This window comes from Coffea arabica, chromosome 1c, assembly GCF_036785885.1.
Source record: "Coffea arabica cultivar ET-39 chromosome 1c, Coffea Arabica ET-39 HiFi, whole genome shotgun sequence".
Taxonomy (NCBI): domain Eukaryota; kingdom Viridiplantae; phylum Streptophyta; class Magnoliopsida; order Gentianales; family Rubiaceae; genus Coffea; species Coffea arabica.
Window position 1 is genome coordinate 4,514,628 of NC_092310.1, and position 19,126 is coordinate 4,533,753.

Genomic DNA, 19,126 nt, shown 5'->3' on the forward strand with positions numbered 1-19,126 from the left:
GTATGTGAAATTAACCCTTTTAAAAATTACAGTAACCTCCTTTAAGTTTTATTATATTATAACATATATGTCCAACCAATAATTAAAAAGTGTTATTGGAAAAGAGAAGATAATATAATTCCATTATTGCCTCTCATCCACTAGATTTTTTTTTATTAAACTAATACTCACCCAAATATTAAAAAAAACACCAAAATTTGCTATTTATCATCATGGATTAAATCACATATGGCATAAAAATTAGTATATCATTTTGTATATTTCACTTAATATATGATTCAAATTACTCTTTTTAGTTATAAATGCATTATTAAACATGATCAGCAACAAATAATAAAAAAAATTGTAACCAAAATATTACAAAGAGTGAACTTTAATAGCATAAAAATCTCTACAACTAAACATAATATGTTGACAAGAATATTTATAATGTTAAAGTTTGTTCTTTGTAACATTTTGGTTGCAAAATTTTTAATTATTTGTTGTTAATTATGTTTGACAATGGGTATAAAATTGAAAAGAGTAATTGGAATTTTGTATTAAATAAAAAATATAAAATAATGTACTATTTTTTGATGCTATATATGATTTGATCTCTAATGATAAGTAGCAGCAAATTTTAGTACTTTTTTTTTAATTTGTAAGTTGGTATTAAATTAATTAAATAATATAGTAGATGAGGGAAAATGATGAAATTATATTATTTTCTCTCTCTTAATATCACTTTTTAATTATTGATTGGGTCTAAGTGTTACAAGATAATTAACTTTAAAAAAGGTTAGTGTAATTTTTGAAATCTGGATGAAGGCTAGTGAAATAGTCAGAAACCTCAGGGGTGATTTTTGAAATTATCTCTTTTCAAAAAATGAAATTTTAAAAAGAAAGCTACTGTGGAGCTCATCTTTGGGCTTCTACTATCAATATTTAAAAAAAGTTAAGATAAAAAATTAAAGAAATCATGGGATCGATATTTTCTTTATTTGTATAGTTAAAATCTTTTGGGCTTGTACTTTTGGTTCAAAACAATTTTTTTTTTTTGATAATTGAGTTTTCTATATAAGTAATAAAAGAGCTAAAGATTTGGTTGTTCTCCACATGATTTGGTCATTCTGCACGTGACCCTCCCTTTTTGTTTGTTTAGCAGATTGCGTGGGTCATTAGATTTCTCCATCTATTCCATTTTCTCTGTTTTTTTTTCTCTGTATTCTCTCTCTATTCCTCTAGGGTTAGATAAATCTTCCAGACTCTCTCTGTTTGCCCCTTCTCCACTACCGCACGTCTCCCTCTCCTTTATCAGTTTTTTCTTCTCCTCTTATACACCCAGCAGCTCTGAGATTCCCTTTCCTTCTTCCTTCCATCTATTTCAAGTTCATCGTGGCTAGATCCCCTCCCAGCCCGTGGGTTCACTTCAACCCCCCCGCAAGATCCTTGCCATCATCAGCATCTCTCATTCCTCCATGTTTCTGTTTTTTACAATTTCTTCTATTTTTTTTTTGTTTTTCCCTTTTTTCGTTTTTTCATCCGTTTGTTCCTCCTCCGCCATCGTGTCGTCTCCCTCTTCTCTATTAGCTCTTTCTACACCCAACATGATAAGTTTCCCTTCTCCCACCAGTACTATCGTTTTTTATTTTTTATTTTTTTTATCTTTTTAACTAACCATAGCTGCATGTTGTTTGCAGATGTACCTCTTGGATATCTGCATATTTTACACAGTTATATCAGCTGTGTTGGGATTTTTGCTTGGAGGTAAGTACTTGTTTATTTTGATTGTATACTGTGGATTGTACCTTTAGATGATACTTTACAAATAGCTTCTTTAATTCAACTATTTCTTGATGCTATTCAAATTCGACCTTTGGATGTTGTTCATGCACTTTTCGAGGGGTCCTTGAGGTACATCTTTTTCCTTTTTTGCATTTGTTGGCTAGCAATATGGTTAGAATAGTGTTGGGAACTTGGACTAATTTACTGATTTTTTACAACTTGGCTTGTTACATTTGGTGGTTTTTTCTTGGTTTCCTCTTCTTTTCTCATTTATGATGTTTTTTTTTGTTTTTACACAATTGGTTTCTTTTATGAATTGTTAGTTTTTATGTGCTACTATTGTATTGTTTTATGGCATGATTGTTCTCCTATTGGTTAAGTACACGGTTAGGGTGATAAATAAAAAAATAGAGTTTGTTCCTAATTGTGCGGCATTTGATAGTAGATCTGTGGTTTACTGGTTAGCTAAGTTAATCAAGAAATGTTTGGATACTAAGCCTGTGGATATTGATGATTTTGCCATGAGATTTGAGTAGTTTCTTTATAGTGATTTCATGTATTACATGATTTTCTCAATAGGAGTTGATTTTAGAAGATATACTAACTACATCATTCTACTTCATTGTTGGTTTTTTTTTCTTGTGTCTCTCTTATTTTTTTTTAAATTTGGAGGATAGTGGTTTTGCTTGAAATGTCTTTTTGGTTTTAATGGTTAATTACAAGTTTTGCTGATACAATCTCTATGACTTATATAGTAGGTAGTGTTCTTTTTTTAAACAATAACTTCAATGATTAATCGACTAAAATTTGAGCAATTAATCTAATTTTGCCATGTCTTTTCAGTCAAGTTGTGTAACTAATATATTTTGATCATTCATAATTGCTGATTTTGAATTTCCTTAGGAATGTACAATTTTTTATTTACCAGACATTTCATTCTACGATGGTTGGATAGTTGACCTACAAGTATGAGTTGTTGAACTTATAGCAGTTTTTTTTATATAATTTAAATCTGCATTAGGTGTAATTTGGTAAAACAAAGAGCAATTTTCATTAGTTTGATTTAGGATAGATTAAAACCTAAAAAGTGAGTTTAGATATCAAGTTGTTGTTTTGTTAACCATTTCAGTGTATTTAGTAACAATTCTATTGCTCGATTAGGTATAGTGAAAATCTAGCAACTAAAGTTAAAAGGTGAAACTTATTCTCTATTAATTTTCTAGGGGTAATTATTCTTCCATGTTGGACATATCTTCTCCTGAATTGCAGGGGAATGAGCTATGAACATTTTGATATGTGAATGAAATTTTGTGTTTGTTGTCTGTTGGTTTTGTATAAAACTGAAATATTTTGATATGTGAATGGAATTTGGAACATGAAAAATCATGTGAATTAGTGCTTGTTATGGTCTTGCACACACTTTATATTGTGAGACTGATCTTTTTTTTAGGCAGAGTGATGGGGTTCTTTATTTTTTTAAGGTGGATGGTGGAGGTCAACAACTAAGTAAGGTTGTATATAAGTAGTGTTTGTTTCCAAAAGTAGCGTAGTTTTTGAAAAATTTGTGCATAAGTAGTGTATACATATAGGGGTGGCAATTTCTGATACAACTCGAAAACACGACACGATCTAACACGAAATTAATGGGTTTGGGTTGAGGTTTCGGGGGTCCAGGTCAAAATCGGGTCGAACCCGACGAACCCGAAAAAAAAATAGGTCGATTTCGGGTCAACCCGTGGGTGACCTGATATGACCCGATATGACCCGTTTACGAATTAAAAATAACTTAATAAACATAAAAATTATTTTATCTAACTAAATTAAGTTATTGTTTTTTTTCAAAGGCATTAATTACTTAATCCTAAATGAATTTATTTAACTTGTGTGAAGTTGAAATTATTATATTTGAACAAATAATATATTATATTATTTTTTACTGTTATACTGTTTTAATTTATTTTATATTTGATTTGGGATAAAACACTTTTACGGTGTTTAATTTAATTTAGATTTGGTTTGGAATTATTTATTTAAATTTTTATTACTTGATTATGTAATTAATTTTGTGAGAAATTGATTTTATTAGAAATTACAGTAATAAATTAATAAATTAAAATTAAGTTTCGGGTCATTTCGGGTCGACCCGCTAACCCGCCAACTCGAATTTTTTGGGTTCGTGTCAGGTATCCTGACCCGTTTCGGGTTGGTGGATCAGGTTCGGGTCCGTGGATTTTCTGTTATACCCGGGTCTCAATCCGATCAGCCAATCCGAACTTGACCCAATTGGCACCCCTATATACATACTAAGAATAGATAGTATTATGTTGAATGGAATTTGGATTATGAAAAATGATGTGAATTAGTGCTTGTTATGGTATTGTGCACACTTTATATTGTGAGACTGATCTTTTTTAGACAGAGTGATAGGGTTCTTTTTTTTTCAGGTGGATGGTGGAGGTTAGCAACTCAGTAAGGTTGTATATAAGTAGTGTTTGTTTCCAAAAATGGCGTAATTTTTGAAAAAATTTGTGAATAAGTAGTGTATACATACTAGGAATAGATTGGTTATGCTATTAGTATTCTGTAATTAGTATTTTGTGTCTATTGAAGAGATATTTCCTGGTTTAGGCTCTGTGAATGTTTTGGCCTTTGGCAATGGAGTTAAGAGATAAATTGGTTTAGTTGCTTTTCATGTTTATGAAGTTTGAAAATATGAGGTGCTTCAGGATTGTTTTTGTAATGTATTTTTTGTTTGATTGTTCATACTCTTGTAGTTTATGCTTATGTTTCTATTTTCATTGCTCCAGAATATCGGACTAAGTGATCTTGTGTTAGCTATTCATCTGGTTTGATTAGGAATGTGACTCACTATTGAATTGATTAATGGGTTTGGATTTTGACTGTGAATAACTAGGAATACATTGATTGTTCATACTTATGCAGTTTATAACTATGCTTCTGATTTTTTGTTGCCGAATGGTGAATTGAGTGATTATCTGGTTGAATAGCTAAGAAGAAGGAATATGTTGTACTATGTTAGGCATTCATGCTATCTGATTGGGAATGCAGCCCAATGTTAAATTGATTATTGCAGTCTTTTTATTTTGTTTAGCCTTTTTTGTAGAGAACAATTTCATTAGACGTTATTCGTTAATGTGTATTGTATAGTAGTTATGATTGTTAAATGACTTGACGCTTTGTTTCCATTCTATGCTAACATGTTTTATGGGTGTTTCCATTCCTTTCTTTCCATTCCTCTCTCTTTGTTATTCTAATCGTCCTTGGTTTTAGTTTTTCTTTTGCTTCCTCATTTCTTTGTATTGTGCAGTAGTTATGATTGTTAAACGACTCAATACTTTCTTTCCATTCTATGCTAACATATTTTGTGGGTGTTTCCATTCCTTTTTTTCATTCCTCTCTCTCTCTCTGTTATTCTAATCATCCCTGTTTTTAGTTTTTCCTTTGCTTCCTCATTTCTTCCACGCCATCATCTTCTTTCTTCCTCGCTGTCATCTTTCTCACCATTGCATTTGCACTCTAGTAATCTCTTTTCTTCCTCACCGTTGCATTTGCTCTTATGTCATATTTCTCTTTTTGTTTTTTTGTTTTTTCTTTTGTTTTCTATTTTTCTCTTTTTTGTTCCTCGCATTTGTATTTTTTTTTTGCTTGCTCGACTGCAATATGGCTAGAAAATTGCTGGGCTAATATTTTGAACTCTGACTGCATTGAATTGAACTTAGGTTTTGATTTGTGGTTTTAAAGCTTGAAGAATAGGTGACTTAGTGGTTCAATTCTTTAATCCTCTTTTCTTTTCTTTCTCCACTGGATTTGGACTGATTTAGTCGTTGGTTTCTATAGTGGTTCATGTATTTTTTTTCTGAGTTAATATCTTGGGCTACTATAGTTGGTTGGTTTCTATATTTTTCGTGATTACTGCTACTATTTTCCTATTTATGACAATTATGTTATTCTTTTTAATTTTTGGAGGTTGGATGAGCTTGTCATGTGGGGTTTCAAAGGTCTTTTTCCTGATTTGCTATGGTTTTGTGCATGATTTGCATTGTGGGATTGGTCTTTTTTAGGCAGATTGATAATTATTTTTTCCTCTAAAAGAGATTTTTCCTGATTTAGTCTCTGTGAATGTTCTGGTTTTTTGAGAATGGAGCTAAAAGATTGATTAGTTTGGCTACTTTTCATGTTTATGAATTTTTAAAACATGAGGTATTTCAGGATTGTTTTCGTAATGTGGTCTTTGTTTGATTGTTCATACTTATGTAGCTTATGCTTATGTCTCTATTTTCATTGCTCCAGAATGTTAGACTAAGTGATCATGTTTCAGGCATTCATCTGCTTTGATTAGGGATGCAACTCACTGTTAAATTGATTATTGTAAGACAACCAAGGGTTTGGATTTTGACTATGAATAAATAGTATGTGCAGACTAGGAATTTATTGTTTATTCATACTTATGTAGTTTATGACTATACTTATGATTTTTTGCTGCAGAATGTTGAATTGAGTGCTCATGTGGCTAGGTGGCAAAGAGAAAGGAATTTGTTGTTCTGTGTTAGGCATTCATGTCATTTGATTATGAGTGCAGCTCAATGTTCTAGCGAATGGTTTCATTAGACATTTTTAGTTAATGTGTATTATGTAGTTATCATTGTTAAAGGACTCAAACATAGAAAATATGTAGTAGCTAGGTTGTAGATTAATATTTACTCAATTGCTATTTTAGTTTGTATATGGCTTACTTTTTTATATGTATTTATGGATCATGATGTTATGTACACTTTTTTTCTATTCTCTGCAATTAGTGGTTTTCTTTGAACATATTTTGTTCTACTTGATTAGCTAAATGTTTGTGTTTCAACATTGGTTGAATAATGGTAGGGGTACAATGTGAAAATGGCAGATCAGGTGCTTTGGAAGATGTTCTTTCTGAGCGCATGAAGTTGAAACCCATTCAATCACTAATGATTGGTGGACAAAACATACAAGTAAAACATTCATCATATAATTTCTGAAGTATTCTTGATGGGAGAAACAGGCTTCAAAGTAAAGAATCAAGGAATCATATAGAGAAAACAAAGTTGAAAGTAATGTAAGGTGGGACCATACAGCTTTCGTAAGATTGATTCTTTATTTGATTCACTATTTTTGAAATAAGTTCAATTCTTTATCCAACTCTTTGTCGCATATTACTTTATCATTTTTTTGCTTTCATCCTAGATTAGTTTAAGAGTTTAAATATATTTTTAAGAGTAATTAATTCATAATCAGTGCCATAATTTAGATTTTGACTTTCTTTGTATGACATTTGTACAACTACACCTTTTTGTGTATATCATAAAAGTGTCAAGTATATCATAAGTGTCAATTGAATCGGATGAAGTAGGATAATTACGGAATGATGAATGTTGATCAAGTCCTCGTACATGTCTAAAAGAAAATTTGTCTTCTTAGATACGAAATAAGTAATGTCATTTTACTGTGAAGTGATGCATTCAGTGCCCAAGAATCAATCAGGTCTTGACTTTCTTTCTGTGAAATTTGTAAAACAATGAAGGCACCTAAAAAAAACTATTTTTGTCGGTTCCATCAAGTAACGAAGCATTTTGACAATCATTGGTTCTAAATTTCTAATATAAAAAAATTGGTAGCAACAAATTAATAGTCCCTTTATCCCACATTGATAACAAAGTTAACTAATTTTTCTTAAACTCTTGGCTTGCAATCACTTGTTTATGTCAAGTTTCAAATAATTATATATAAATGAAAGATAAATTGGTTAAAAGAAGAAATAGATAACAAATGCACGGCTTTGTTTTGTAATAATTTCATTCCGTCTAGGCATATTAATTAAAATAAAAAATTATATTTTGTATTTGTTTGTCTTTTGTTGATACATATTTTTTCTTCATTTTAAAAAAAGGATAGATTAGGTAGACTTTGATTTATATCATGTGCTATTGTATCTATTAATTTTTTTTCTTTTCTTGTGTGTATTAATGAATTATAATATTGTATATGTCTTTTCATTGTATATTAATACGTTTTAAATATCACTGATTATAACTATCAAGTGGTTATTGTTCCTTTTTTTGGCCATTTGTAAAGAATTTAAATTATAAACACTTAGTTATGAATTAAAGGCTTTTAAAACTCAAGATATAAACAATTGGTTTGTAATACAAGAGCTTTGTCATTGACAGTTTTTTTCCTACCATTTGTATACAATCAAATTTGTTTTTGTTTACCTCAAATTGGAATTTTGTGTTTCTTGTCTAATAATGAAATTTTTTTCCATTATATTGGTTAAAATTATTTAGAAAAAATTGTGCCATTTGTATAGAATCAAAACTCTTTTTGTTTTCATGGAATTGGAATTTTGTCTTTACTATCTGGTAATAAATTTATTCTCTTTCATTATATTAGTTTAATTATTTAGAAGAACCATAATAAAACTAATGTTAAATTGCCTAAAAATGCCAATACTTAGTTAATATATATTTTGTTTGAAATTGAAGAGAGTTATTAAGTATACTATATTTTTTTGTCTTGACTGTTTTTTGTTAATACACCTTAATTTTAAAAAGAATTGCTGTTAGTCAAAAAAAAGTTTTCATTTTTATTCAAGTACCAGTTTGTCGTTTAATTATTAGCTCTTAATTCATTCTTTGACGCGTATCCCACTTGTATGCTTTGGTCCACTCTCCATGCATAGTACTGAAACTGTACTATCAATATAGACCTGGCTTCCACTTCATTCTCAGCAGAGCCAGAAACAAAAATCACAGCCAATGGCCAATGCTCCACTTTCACCATGTTTTGTCTTGCATGCAACAACCTCTACACAGATTTAATTATCCTTTTTTCATACTTCCACGTCATTGTCCTATATATGAGATTACTTCAAGCTTTTTTGAATATAAAGCGCTTTGTTCTCATCTACAACGGGTTAATGCCTTTTTAAAGTTTTTCTCAGGTATTGGTTCTCATCTTCTTCTACTTGCATTTTTTACATTCAGATTATAGTTTTAGATGGAAAAAATATAACTTTTGTATTCTGCACGCCATATGTTTGAATTGTTTCAAAATATGTAGTTGCAGATGGGTCGTATATTGTTTTTTGGAGTTATAAAGTGGATGCAATTTTCTTTTAGAGACATTTTTGGTTGCTTCAATCATATTTCTATCTTATTACTTGTGCACGAGGGCTACATTGATATTGTGCTTGGCTGTTTATCTGCATCTGTTAATTTCTTGGCTTTTTTTCATAGGTTTGCGCTTTTCATTCTCTTTTTTAGGATTATGTATCAATGACTTGTGTTCCAATTGTTTTGACTATATTTCTTTTCTTCTTTTCTTTTCCTTGTTGTTTGGCTACTATCTTCTTTTTGACATGTTTTTCTATTATTTAAGTACTAAGTTTTGCTTTCTTATGGTAGATGTAGTTATATAATCTGTTTTATCCTCGGTTTATGAGTTATGGTTATATTTGTTGGTTGTCTTTTGTTGCGTTATAAATTTTTTCAGATTTAATAAGCTATATATATATTTGTTATGTTATTTGCTTTTACACATTAGATATGGATTTATCGGTCTAAACAAATACTGTTGGTTTAAGTTATACAGATTTGCAATTTTCTTGTACTGAATTAATCTATGTGGTCTACCCAATGGATAAAAATTTGACTTGAAGACAACATCATGCTGCAATGCCTAAAAAAAAGAAGGATGCAATGAATTGTAGTAGAAGAGAGGCATATAGTGCTGAAAAAAGGGGTTTATCCTCTATTGCTAACTCTGCTGCTCTAGGGAATCCAGTTGAACAATGTTCAGTTAAGAATGTAGGCAGTGGCAATGCTTCAAGTCATAGTTATGTACCAGAAAATTCATTTGGTTTGCTATCTGCTTTGAACGTCTTCAGGAAACACAATAGCACAGATAACAACTCTTCAACCAATGTGCTTGATGTTGTTTCTGGTGCATTTTCCTCTGCTCCTAAAAGGCATAAACTTTCTCTTCAAGTGTATTCTTCGACTTCTTTTTCTGTTGCTTCCCTTACCAGAGGTATACTCTGTTTTATAAAAATAGGAATGTTGCTTTCCATTGTTCTTGCTTAGAACTTAATCTATGCGTTCCCTTGCATATCTACCCTGCTTCTTTGTTTTCTCAATTAGTTTATGCATGGTTCTCTAGCATTCCATTTTTCTTTTCTTTTCTTTTTTAACTTTAGCTCCCTCTTTAATTCTATCAGCTTTAAATGGAAGATATGTAGAGGATGACTCCTTTTCTGTTATTTTTGTTACAACTAAGTCATTAAGTGTTCAAAATGATATATCTACTCCAATAGATACAGATGCTCTAAAAAAGGTAGCTAATGGAATATCATTTATCTTTTTTGGGAGGAAACTTGGAATAGCATACTTCATTAACTTTCATTAATACGCATTCCACAATCATTATAGGTAGAAAAAAGAAAACCAAGGTAGGACTTTATGCACGATTAGAATGTATACCGAAAATATCTGTAGGCTTACCCAATGCTTTGGATTGTAAGCATTGTGGTGCAAAGCGGTTTCACTTGGAGCCACCAAATTTTTGTTGTGGCAGTGATATAGTTTCTATTGTAATTCCAGTGATGCCCTATAGTCTTGGTCGCTTATTTTCGAGTAGAGAGCAAGAATGCTTGGAATTCAAAAAGTGTGCACGCACTTATAATAATAGTCTACCTTTCATCTCCTTTGATGCAAAATATGACCATGATTCAACAAAGAACAGCAAAGGAGTTTATACCTTCCTTGTACAAGGTCAAGTCTACCATTTGCTTAGTAGCCTTGTTCTTTCTGCTGAGAAGCCTATCGATATTCAGTTATATTTTTATGATGATGATGAGAAATTGTCAAATAGGTTTTACAATTCCTCTAATCTACAGGAAAGTACTCTTAAACTATTGATGCGGATTTTTCAAAATAACCCTTATGCTAGATTCTTTAAGAGCCTTCAGCATGTTCCTCATCTTGATTGTTGTAAGATTGTTCTTAACTGCAATCCTGACTTGGATTAGTGAGTATATAACCTGCCTACTTCATCATAACTTTTTGCAATTTGGTCTGAATCTGATAATGATGATGTTGATAAGAATACTCATATTCAAATTTATACACACTCATATACTTCACATAGGATCTTGCACTATTTTGCATGTTATGATTCATTACAATACCCTCTACTTTCCCCTAATGGTGAATCTGAGTGGCATTACTGTATCCGAAGAAACCTAGGATCAGAAAGAAAAGGAAGACACCAGTTACGATAATTACTTTTTAGATTTTGGTTCCATAGAAACTCCTAGAGAACTAATTAATAGAGAAGAACAAGGCACGTTTAGTTAGTATTTCTTTCCTTTAGTTGTAAGATATTTAATGCATACTTAATTATGTCTAATAACAAATTAGAACTGTTAGTATTTTTTTGTCTATAGTTGCTGAAGAGAGTAGATAGCAACGAAATATGGTTTCAGCAAGAGAGTAGTATAGTTTGTTTAGATAGCAAATTATCCCAAATAATACATCACTTGTATTATAAACATATTTTTCAACCAATTTTTTTATATTCCTATCTATCTTTTTATCTTACATACATCACATCGCAAAAAGTGCTACCGTAATTATTCCAAATAATATTTCAAATAACATTCTATCCAAACAAACCCATTGTTATTTGCTCCAAATGTGCGAAGGTACTAGATCAATGCTTTTACACACAGGCAAACTTCTTCAACAATTTGTAGTTGATATATATGTTAACATTGAAACCTATAGACTGGACTTTCATAGGATAAAGCAGGCTAATATTAGAATAGAAATGCTACAAAGTGTAATCGATCGTATATCTGGTGGTAGTACAAAAGGAGGACAAGTTGGGCGTAAAATTTATCTTCCAACTTCTTTTATTGGTCGACCTAGGGATATGCAGCGCCGATATGTCGATGCAATGGCTTTAGTGCAGAGGTATGGCAAACCAGATATTTTTCTTACCATGACTTGTAACACTACTTGACCAGAGATTCAACAAAACCTAAAATATGGAGAGGAAGCTCAAGATAGACTTGATTTAGTGGCAAGAGTTTTTAGAGCCAAATTTCACATTTTTAAATCAGAGATTGTGAAGAAAATTTTTTCTTGGTGAAGTATCAACTCTTGTTTATGTCATTGAATTTCAAAAGAGGGGTCTTCGTCATACACATATTTTGGTTATACTAAAGCCACAATTTAAGCCATTAAATGCTGAGTCCTATAATAGAATAGTTTCAACTGAAATTCCAGATCCACATACTCAGCGACATTTGTATAATCTTGCTATTAAACACATGATGCATGGCCCGTGTGGTAGATTAAATGAAAGTAATATTTGCATGAGGAATGGCTTGTGTAAAAACCATTTTTCAAAAGATTTTAGCAAACATACTGTCAACACGAAAGATGGCTATCCTTGCTAAAGAAGAAGGCTGAATGGAATTTCTGTGATGGTATGCAACCACTCTCTTGACAATTGATGGGTTGTTTCTTACAATCCATATCTTCTTCTATGAATTGACTATCATTTAAATGTTGAAATTTGTTCCACGATTAAATTAGTTAAGTATTTGTACAAGTACATTGATAAGGGTTATGATCGTGTTAGCTTCCATGTAGTATTGGCCTATCGAGAGATAGTCTAGAAATTGTTAATGAGATAAGGGAATTTTAGTCTGGTCGATGGATTGCAGCAGTAGAGGCGTTTTGACGTATTTACAAATTTGCTTTGAATGAAATGACATCTTCTGTTTATACATTACAACTACATCTACTTGGATAGTAGATGATTTTTTTTTCATAAAAATACAGATTTGGCAGAACTACTGGACCATGTCGATTTCTCCAAAACCATGTTAACAACCTTTTTTAAAATGAATAAGAGAAACAAAAAGGCCTAGCAGCTTAATTGTTTATATCGTGAATAACCATAACATTTTGTATGGAAGGTTAAGAAGAAAAAGTGGACTTCTAGAAAGCAAAAAATGTTATTGGTCGACTAGTTACGGTTAGTCCAACTGAGGGAGAAAGGTATAATTTGAGATTATTGTTGTCTCATATTTGTGCACCAACGTCATTTGAGGATCTTTTAATTGTTATTGGAAAGCATTTACTATCATATAGGGAAGCTGCTTTCCACAGGAGACTTCTACAATCGGATACGTATTTAGAAGACACTCTTCAAGAGGCAGTGAGTTTCCAGATGCCATCTTCACTAAGAAGTTTTTTTTTAGTTTTGTTGGCATTCTGTTCTCCCAATAATGCAAAGGCTTTATGGGAAAAATTTGAAGATGAGCTTTCAAGTAATATTGTTAACCCTGAGAATCTCATCGGCTATTCTTCCCACATGTAAGAATATCTGTTTTGTCAGATATCAATACATATTTAGAACAAATGGGTAGAAACATAAATGATTATCATTTAGTGCCTGATGATTTTTGCTTGAACAGTGATGAGCATGCTACAAAAGAGGTAGAGTGTGAAAAAATGCCCATTTTTCAGAAGAGGATTTACTTTTTTCTAGAAAATTGAATATAAGCTAGAAACATGCATATGACATCATTTTAGTTCAAGTATTTTCAAATGCTTCTAAGAGTTTCTTTGTTGATGGTCTAGGTGGAACTGGAAAAACTTTTCTTTATCGTTCTATCCTTGCAACACTTAGATCACAAGGTCATATTGCACTTGCTGTTGCATCGTCCAGTGTCGCTGCATCTATTCTTCAAACAGTCCATTCTAGATTTAAGATTCCTCTTGATCTATCCAGCAATAAAACATGTCATGAGTTCAGTGGTTAGGTTTATTATGTTAGCAAAGTTAATCCTTTGGGGATAAAGCATCCATGGCTAAAAGAGAAACCATAGTGGCATTTGACATGTTACTTAGGGATATGATGGATTGTGATGAATCTTTTGGTGGAAAAGTGGTTGTGTTTAGACGTGATTTTCGTCAAACCCTTCTTGTGATACAGAGTGCTTCAAGAGTTCAGCAAGTTGAGTCTAGTTTTGTTAATTCTTCTTTGTGGAAACTCTATACAACGTCAGATTAACTGAAAATATGAGAGTAATTCAAGATCCTTATTTTTGTGAATTTCTTTTAAGAGTAGGTGAAGGACGTGAACCGGAGGATGAAGATGGAAAAATAACTCTTTCTCAAGAAATATCAATTCCCTTTGATAGCAGGGAATCTTCTCTTAATAAGTCGCTTATTTGTCTACATTATATATTACCAAAACTATCAAAATATGTACATGTTTCACTACTTATACAATTTATCTTTATTAGGTTGATAGATTTTATTTTCCCAGACCTTCAGATGTATTTATTAGATCCATATCAGATGATCGACAAATGCATCATCACAGCAAAGAATACATCTGTCGATGACATTAATGAGATAATGATTCAACGGTTTCCTGGAGTAGTGCATGTTTATACTAGCACAGATAAAACTCTTAATGAATTTGATCAAGGTGATTATAAGACTTCTCAACTCATTGAACCCTAGAGGATTGCCTCCTCATGAGCTGGTATTAAAAGAAAACTGTCCTGTAATTCTCCTTAGAAACTTGAATCCCACCAAAGGCTTGTGCAATGGAATAAGACTTATAGTTAGAAAATTACATGGATATGCAATTTGTGCAGAAATTGCAGTAGGATAGCATCAAGAAAAGATAGTTTTGCTGCCTAAGATACCTCTCTAGACATTTGATAATTTTCTATCTGAACAAGTATCAAGGTTTAGAGATTTTCTATCCTGGTTACATTATACCAGATCATGTTGTATCCATGGCACTTTGCATTTTCCATTTGATCACACATCTGGTTTATGCTGATTCTATTCCAACACAATACACTCCATTTGCTGTATCTATGTTCTTAACAGAACAAAAGTTCTGGTTAGAAAAATGCTTCCAAAGCACTGCATATTTAATGTTTAGTAAGTTGCTGCTGTTATTTAGCGATTCAAGCTTTGATAATGGATGTTTAGCCATAAAAATGATATTAAGCAACTGGCTCCACTTATCAAGATTTGATAATGAATGTACTTCGGCTACCTCCGTTTGATGTTCAGCTTTGATAATAGATGTTCCAACGGAATGTACTTATTAAGCTTTGATGTTTAGCAATAAAATTGATGCTAACTTTGGTTACTTCGATTACAAAAAAAGACATGGATGATATAACTTTTTAAGCCATCTTGAATTATCATTATATCCTATCTGGAACTGTTCCATTACACATTTAGCCCAAGTCTTGGCTATAATTTGCTTGCTATTTGGCTACTGAGGATATTGGCCTGAATAGTGATAGGGTGCGATTTTATTATTTATTTTATTATTAATTTCTCCTATTACCTGACTCAATGTGGATTAATTGCTGGATTCTACTCACTTTTAGTACTTGGCATTTATTTCAGGGAGTAGAACGAAAATATAATAACAAGTGCTAATTTGGCATGAAAAGAGTCCAAATGATAGAGCTTGTCCTAGGGGTATTTTTGGAACAACAAAACGTGAGCCCTTGCTGGGCAAATTGGGCCGAAGTCTTCTTTTCGGCAGTGAGCCGCCGCACATCAAAAGGGAAGCAAGGGATAAAAACCAAAGAGATTGCAGAGGACAAGGGGGCTATCTTGCTTCCTTAGTTTTTCGTCTTTAGCTTAGCCTTACTTTTTCACTTTTTTCTTCTTCACTGGTGGTAGTTATTCTCCACGGATGTGAGGAGAAACAATAGAGAGTAGCTTTGACTTTTCCTTTCGTCTTTTGTGGTTGCCACTACGCATGCCAGGAGCTTTTCACCAATTAGACGAATTGAGTTCTTCCTAGTTTTGAAGTACAATGGCCGCAGTTATTCCTTCCATTTTGCATGGATTTTGTTCATCAATTATGAACTAATTTCCTCACTCTAGTCAAGGGACAACGGATGCTTTGGGTCGCCTAAAATTGTGAGAACGATTTAATTTAATTTTTTCCTTTTATTCATTGGTATTCGCATATTCCTGGATTGCTATGCTTATGGTTATTTAATTAATTGATTGTCTTGGATCCGGATAATTAATTGATTTGGTAACCTATTGTCAATTAGGGCATAAAATCCGTAATTGTTTAATTGTCCTGAAATAGTGACAACTGGCACGATTAGATTCGTGTCAGGGGGATATGCGGGCTAATCTGAAATAACCCTGGTAGTGCGTTATTTGCTTAGAATATGGCTCCTCTAATACGTAAGACAATTGGGAAATTAAATCTTACGGGCGTATCTAGGATTATTTCCTAATTAGAGCAGTGATTAACGGGAGTACCTTAATCACCGACACAGTAAGGAGGGGTTGATTGACATCGCTAGTTTGGTAGTTATAACATATTTATTGATAAATAATTGGAATTGCCTTTGCTTCGATGATCAATTAGGTGAACCATTGCTGAAGTTATTTCTTGGCTAGATCGTTAATTAATATTATCTTGATTTTAGTGAATTGCCGTTTGATTTTTAGTTGCCCATGTTATTTTATTTTTAATTGTCTTCCTGTTTTAATTGTTTTGGATCTTTAATTATTGGCACGTTAAGTTTGGTGAATTGCCATTTAATTTCTAGTTAGTTAATTATTTTTATTTTCTTATTTGAATTTCTTCGATTGTCATCGTTTCTACAAAACTTCCCCCTTTGTTACTTTGGATTTCTTAAGAGACAAATATACCCAGTCCCTGTGGATACGACCCTACTTGCCTTGTCTACAAATTCATAATTAATTGTGAAAAATAACCATATCATTCGGGTATATCGGATCAAGCAAACTCTTCGGGAATAGGGTGAATCAAGTAACCCATTGCACACCTAGAGTTCTTGCTCCAGTACTTGGAATTGGGTTTTGGTCACTTTAACTGGCAATTAGGTTTCTTTTTATTATTGTACAGGCTTCGACACCCTGTCAAATAGCATTTTGGGTGGTGCATTTTTTTTTAATCTAGTATGATGGTTGTAATCATAAGCATTTCAATGAACCATCAAGGCAGAAAAATTAGCTCTTCAAGCTTTACGGAGAATGTTTCTTTCTTGCTTTTCTGCCTTTGTTGCCTTCTGCTAATTATAATCATTGGCAAGATCAACTTGTGAGGTGCTCTTTCTTTCCTTGCTCTATATTATATCTACGTTGGCTTCATTTTTGCATCAGAAATAGTTTTGCGAAAACTGAAAGTTGGTGGTTGCCATTGACCAGAAGCTTGGTGAGAAACGGCGGCTAAGAAGTATCAACACAACTTTAGACTTGTAGAATACTTATACTAAAAAAATATACTTTTCTACATAAATTGTTATTTTTATTACTTCAAAATTAGGCAGGGTATTTTACATTTCCGTCACGCAAAGCGCGTTTATGCTTGCTAGTTCTGTAAAACATGCATATGTGGAGCTATTGAGGAGTAAAGCTTCTACTATTGCATCTATTGCTTTCTCTCTTTTTTTTTGGTTTATTTTGAAAAATCATTAATAATTTGAAAAGAAAAAAAATAAACTAATCTATGTTTGGCAAAGGAAGTAGAAACAAAAGAAGTTATGAGAAGCTCATTGTGATAATGGTGGTTCTGTAATTTATTTCGGATAATGATTTTTTTTGGTCGATAATTTCTGGGTTTTGAATGAGGCTTTTTTGGAAGGAATGGATACACAATATGTTTTCTATCATAAGAAGAAGAAAAGAAAAAAAAGAAAACACCTTCATGATTTATTGTGGATGGATGAAAATACCTTCTTGATTATTGTATATGAACCCCTTTCTTTTTGGACATGTCTAAACATAAAGAATAATTTAGAATAAGAATTTTCTAGATAATAAATAATTCAGTTGCATTAAAAATATAAAATTTCTTTCTTATTTCCCTGGATGTAACGAGAAATGCAAAGAATGCTTTAGTGCGGTTTGTTTATGATATCATCTTATCAAGAAGTTTTTAGAAAACAAGTAATTTTATTTATGTTAAAACAAATAATCATCTTAAAGATATTTTTGGAAAAGAAGTATTCAATTAACTATCATGCTTAGAGAATGATTTACCTATGTAGCAATATAAACATATTAGGCATCTGCTTCTTCCTTTTCACTAAGTCTGATAAAACTGAAGTCTGAAATTTGAAATCTGGAGTCTGAATATATTAAATTATTGAATTATTAAGTATTAAATTTAATACATTTGAGTGCATATTACATTCAGTGATAAGTGCATAATTTATTACTTAATTTTGGGAGCAAGTTTTGCCTAGATAATTCAGTGCAATTTAATCAATTCAAATGTTCAATTTTTCGTTATCAAGCAATTTGAATATGTTAAGATATGAATACATTAAAATAAAAGCCAAACTGGGTTATGAAACAGGGTCCAAATCTTTGTAATAGTTATAGAATGATTTATTCATATTAGTTTGAAATATCAAATCTATTTTCCCAAGCATGAAAGGATGCATAGTTTTTTTTTTTCTTTTTGGGTGAAAGGATATATAGTTCCAATATCCAATTAAAAACTAAATAGTAAAGGAAGTCCACAAGTAACATTCTCATATATTAAAAAATGAGCAAGTGCTAAAATAAATAATTAATCATAATCAATTACCAATACTAGTGGAGGAAACAAGTGACAACAAGAAAAGAGAAATTACAGATAAAAAGATAAGAAAACTTGAAGGAAAAAGTGGTGTTAGAGGAGTAAGAAATGTGAGGAGGATATTTTGAAAGAGTAGTGAAATTCTATGCAACTTCGACAGTCCAAACTACATAAGATACCTTGAAAATATAAAAGAAGGCAGTTATTTAGATTGTTCATCCCCTTTTATACCCTAAATCTTGCCTGTGGACTTACTTTTGCCTTTTAATTTATGACCATTATCTATCTGGTACAACTTTCAGTACAAAAGAGTTGTCCAAAATGCAATTTCAGACCACATTGTTACATTTTTATGGCATTAGGGATCTATTTTTCCACAACTGAGCGACTAAAAGAGGGGAAAAAAAAGTAATGGAATTTGAGGGCTCATTTGAGGATTTTTCGAGAGTGGTTGTTGCAGTGTTTAATTTGACAAATATATTTTACTTATATATTAGTTCGTCTAAAATTAACGAAACGGGGATGTAGCTCAGATGGTAGAGCGCTCGCTTAGCATGCGAGAGGTACGGGGATCGATACCCCGCATCTCCAGTTTCTTTTAGCCTCTGCAGTCTGCACTTTTGGCCACGACCATACAACAAAATCTTCGACTCAGAATTTTGCCCAAAGACCGACAGCCACCTGA

At 31.9% G+C, this 19,126-nt stretch overlaps 1 long non-coding RNA gene and 1 other non-coding gene across 2 annotated transcripts; both read left to right on the forward strand.

Annotated features, from left to right (window-relative positions):
• Positions 1-1,097: 1,097 nt before the first annotated feature.
• On the forward strand, positions 1,098-15,706 carry LOC140006768 (uncharacterized). Its single transcript, XR_011814608.1, has 3 exons — positions 1,098-1,746; positions 6,271-6,873; positions 15,267-15,706. It is a non-coding gene; the product is annotated as an uncharacterized lncRNA (long non-coding RNA).
• A 3,253-nt stretch (positions 15,707-18,959) lies between these two features.
• Positions 18,960-19,032, forward strand: TRNAA-AGC (transfer RNA alanine (anticodon AGC)). Its single transcript has one exon. It is a non-coding gene; the product is annotated as a tRNA-Ala (tRNA).
• The last annotated feature ends 94 nt before the right edge of the window (positions 19,033-19,126 follow it).